This window comes from Mirounga leonina, unplaced genomic scaffold (assembly GCF_011800145.1).
Source record: "Mirounga leonina isolate KUSES-001 unplaced genomic scaffold, KU_Mleo_1.0 Mir_454, whole genome shotgun sequence".
NCBI lineage: Eukaryota > Metazoa > Chordata > Mammalia > Carnivora > Phocidae > Mirounga > Mirounga leonina.
The window spans coordinates 11,377,446-11,382,764 of record NW_023270763.1 but is presented as its reverse complement, the minus strand read 5'-3'; positions in this window follow the sequence as shown (position 1 = coordinate 11,382,764).

The window sequence follows — 5,319 nt, the reverse complement described above, 5'->3', positions numbered from 1 at the left end:
TATATGTTATTATATATGTACACACATATACACACATATGTATTGACATATATACACACAATATATATATATGAATGAACGGATTTCAGAGAGTCCACTGGTAGTGAGTCTATTGCTTTTAGGTATGGCAACAAGATTTGACGAGCCCCATGTCAACATGGATGTTCTGATCAATAAAAATGCTTTCATCGGGAAAATAAGGCAAGATACCTGGCAGGAGGACTGCCTCCTACACTGAGGATGCAGGACGATAATTTTAAAGATGATCTTTTCTGTCGTGACCCCCCACCTCACCCCACACCAGCTTGTCCAGCATTAGATACGTTTGCACATCCTGCCTTAATTCGATTAGCGACAGATGCTATTATCTGAGGAAATATAAATTGCCTCTTCCTGTGCTAATGAACTACTGTACCAAGTGCATGGGGATTTGAGAATGAGATAGATTTATTAGTGAACGCCTAATTAAAGGGACAGTTACAGAGTTTGAAGGGGGGGTGGTTGGCAGTGGGGGGGGAGCGTTTCCATTTCTTATAAAGATTGGCACTTTTATGACAAAATGGAAACGTTTCACAGCCAGTTTAAAGTTTTCCATGTCACAATTTAGAAACTGAATATAGAGTTCAACTTCATTAAATGTGCTAGAACGTGACGTCCCCCTTCTGGTTGGGGGTGGGGTCTGCAATCCCTTCTGTCTCAGCTGCCCCCAGCCTTGCTCACAACCAGCCCTGCTACTTTTTTTTTTTTTTTGATCTAACACTGCCCTGAAAATCCAACTCTGAAGCAAATGACTTTTTTCCCTACTAAAATGGAAACCTGCATCTGATGCTCTGGGGAACCCTTGGCCCCATCATGTACACACAGCGTGTGTTAGTGACCCTCTGCCCTGACCCTCTGTCCACAGGGCTTGCTACCCACCAAGGAGCACAGTAAAGAGGGACTCCATCGTTGGACCTTAATTCCTCCATCATCCTCCTTCGTGTGAAATGCACAGAAAGGAGAATCAATGGCTTGGCTTGAGATTCCAAGCCAATCTAATCATCATTAGCCCATCTAAACATTGTTAAATGCCACGAAGGGATGCTTGGTTTCACTGGACCAAGAGCTACTCACTGGGCAGCAGACAGAAAGGTGGGAGCTTCCATGCAGGAGAAGGGAAGGGGCTGGTGAAGGGGAGAGGCACCTAGGAATGAGTTGGTACAAGACAGTAGAGCCAGTCTTCAACTCAGCCCGGGCTCCACCTCGGCCAGCTCTCTTGACACCATATCTTGATTTTCTAGCAGGAGCTAAAGCAAAATAGGCTTGGTGAAGCCTTCCAGAACCAAAGTTCTGGGTTCTTATTTTATATAGCCAGACTGGCCAGAATTTCAATAGTTTGGGTGGAGGGAAATTGTGGTGGTGGTAGAAATAGGTTGGTAGCTTGAATTAGATTGTTAAAAAGAGATGTCATTATCACAGATTTTCAGCTTAGCCATTATGATGGAATTGAATAATCATTTAGACAGCATGTATTTATTGAACCATTGAGCCAACGACAAATAGGGTTGGTCCCTACACTCTTGGAATTTTACAGACTCACTGGGAGACAGGTAAGATACAAATATTACATTTAAAAATTGATACATTGTGGGGCACCTGGGTGGCTCAGTCGGTTGGGTGTCCGACTCTTGGTTCGGCTCTGGCTCAGCAGGGAGTCTGCTTTCCCTCTCCCTCTCTCTCTGCCCTCCCCCCCATCTCATTCCCTCAAATAAATAAATAAATCTTTTAAAAAAATGTTGCATTTTGATGAATGCCACATGGAAGAAGGCCATGGTTCTTCAAGAGCATGGGTACATGAAGCCAGCTTCATCTGGGCAGGAACTGGACAAGGTTTTCTGCCTCACCGTTTTTCACTATTCCCCTACATGAGCTGATTACTCAACCCAAGCTTTGAATCCTGACAGTATTTTGGCTTTGCCAAGTATGTGCCCCTGGGGTGGTGTCATTTTAAGCATACGCTAGTCATTACTGAAGGAATGAAGATTCCAGTGGTTGAGGGCAAGGCCCTAGAGATACAGGGTCCATTTCCTCCCAGAGCAGGAGACTATCGTTAATAGTTCAGTTTACTGACATTAAACTGAGACACCTGTATTAGTCAGGCTTTCCAGAAAAACTGAACCAATGGGATGTATGTGAATATATAATTATATAATATTAGAATATAGATATAATATATTAATATTAGAATTATGTAATAATAATAAAATATTCTGTGATTTTAATAAATACTAAGAGTATATTAATATAATACAGAATTGTTAACTATAAATATTATTAATAATTAGAAATATATAAATATATATGTATATAAATATACATATTTATACAGAGAGGGAGAGGGAGAGATTTTAAAGAATTGGCTCATGCTACTATGGGCTGGCAAGTCCAAAATCTTCAGGCTGGAAGACTCAGGGAAGTGAGGACATTGTAGTTCAAGTCCAAAGACCATCTGCCTCAGAATTCCCTCTTGCTCAAGGGAGATCAGTCTTTGCTCTATTCATACCTTCAACTGATTAGACGAGGCTCACTCACATGAGGAAGGGCAATCTGCTTTCCAAAGTTCACAGATTTAAATGCTAATCTCCTCCAAGAAAACATCCTCACAGAAACATCCAGAATAATGTCTGACCACATATCTGAGCACCGTGGCCCAGCGAAGTTGACACCTAAAATTAACGAACACAACATCCTTCAAATAAGCATAAATGTTGCCCAAAGAGGGAAAAGTCAAGGGGTTCTGTACTGTTGGGAGAAGCTCTTGGAGGAGGCGGAAGTGAAGCTGAGTGTAATTAGAACAGGAAGAGCTGAGGAGGAAAACAGTGGACAGAGAATATCGAGGAGGGGATGACTCCAGGACCTCGTTTTCCAGCATTTCCTAAGTCACGAACATCTGGTATTGTGACAAAGACACAATCATCATGTTCACTGTGAACCATAACCCTGGGGCAGGAGTGGGTGTGTGAGGGGTTACAGGTCCCTGGAATGTTCCTTACTGGCCCACTCCCACTTCCCGAACCTTTAAAGCTCTTTGTGAATGGAATAATAAACAAGAGAAACACTGGTCATGGCCCAGTGCTTTTATATCTGCCAGTATTAGGTGGAAATCGTGGTACTTCTCAGAATATATTCTCAGTTTCTGTTTGCCTGTCTCGTAACACACATCAGTGGATTACACCTATTATGGCCAAAACCCCTGCCTTATTTATCCCTGTGCTTCCAAAGCCCAGCAAGGTGTTCTGCACTGGTTATGTGACAGAATGAGCATGTCCCCTAGAGAAGAGAAGAGGGGCTGAAAAGGTAGATGATAACCGCCCCCAAACTTGAACACTGAGATGCTTTGTGCTCATCACCCATTTCTCTGGGCCAACATGAAAAGCATCCCTCCCTTTCTTTCCCCTTCTCAGCCTAACTCCCACCAGCTACTCGAGCACTGTGCAGATTAATATTGAATTCCTACTGTTTTGTGGATCACTTTCTTTTCCTAGCCCTGTGGCAGCAGGGGAATTCTGCCTTATTTGATGTTATAAAACACAGCAACCCTGCGTTTCAGCTCGCCAGTGGAAGGGACCCTTACAAATGGGTATATTTCCGTAGAGCCCACAATAGGCCTAATTGCATGGGTTTGCAGTGTAAGTGGAGGTCGTTTGATTACTAGCTGTTTTGTACCATGAAAGTGCACATTAGTTATTTAAGAGATGGACTTATAATTATTATAAGCCTTAAGTAATTACCTATAATTTTGGCAAGGGTTAGAAAAACTGATAGTCTAGCAAATTCAGGTTTTAGTCATTAGTGAGATCATAATTACATTTAAATTGCAAAATGAAAATTATGCAATTTATCTCCCCAATAATGCATAAACATTACAGTGATTGTAGGTTTTAATGGACTATAAAAACAGGAGCAGCAATGGGCAGTCAGGGGCGATCTCACCCCCTTGCTCTTATTTTATATTTTAACTGCTTCTAACATACCACTGCTCTGTCCACCCCTCCTTGGGTTAGCAGGGGCGCTCTAGCTTTTCTTTCAACATGAAAGCCACAGCGCTTTGCAGGAGAGGAACAAAGTGATGAACTTTAAAAAGAACAGTGAAGTACTTACACCAGAGCAAAGGGAAGAAGGAAACTGTGTAGGGACTATCCTCAGGCTGCGAAATACTTTTGAACTCAAATTTTCATCAGAGTGAGATTATCATACCTGTTTTACAGATGAGGATACTAACGCTTGGAGGGGAATCCAGCTGTTCTTGCACTGTGCACCTGGGAAGGGGACCAGGCATGCTGATGATTTGGAGCTGACTGTCTCCACTTCTTCATGCTCCATTCAGAGTTGGGACCCATTCAGTTGTGTGTAAGGCAGTATATGGGCTGGTTTTGCTGGGCCAACACAGCCATGCCCAATGTGGGCATGAAATTATGACATTTTCACTGGAGATCCTCAGCCTGAAGTCTGTTCTCCTCTGGGATGGCCAATGTACTTGCAAAAGGAAGCTCACATATGGCCCTTCCTGGGGCAGAATGCCTCATCCCTTGCTTTGTTCCCATACTGGCCCGATCAATGTCTCCATTGTGATTCACATTCATAAACAATAAGTTGCAATTGAAGGCAATGTCTCCCTCACTGGACTGAGAGCCGTACAGAAAAGCATCCCTGTTCCTGCCTCTTTGGCAGTCGGTGAAAGCCAAGGCAATGTTTATTAACTGAGTCAATCAACTAATCAATCATTTATGGCTCGTCCACTCTGCTTATTATCTTCTGTGAAATGCAGTGGAGTTTGGAAAGAGAGGTAATAATAGTATCTCAAGATACTGCAATCCAGCAAGAGAAACAAACAGCAGATGACAGACAAAATGACAATGTTAACATATCTATAATCACTGAACAAACTGCGCACCAGTGTTCTAAGTGTTTGCTGAGATCAGTTATAAATTGTTCCTCTGCTGGAAGGCCACAGAAGTTGCCCAGACACCTAACTGCCTTGCTTAATCAGGTTCCGTTTTACCTAGATGCGAGAAGATAAATATTTCCTGTTGTCATCATCTAATTACGGGATGATACCAACAATAAATATTGACTGAGAACTTAATCTGTGCCAGGCTCCACGCTGCGAAACAGGACACCAAATAGAACAAGCTCCAGCCTGTGTGTTAGTCGGGAAGACAGACTCGGGGCAGTACAGATGTAAAAGCAAGCAGATGCATGCCCTTAATCACTAAGAGCTGGAAGAGTGGGCAATGGGGGTACTGGTGGGGGCAGGGCAGAAGAGGGTGAAATGCCCCC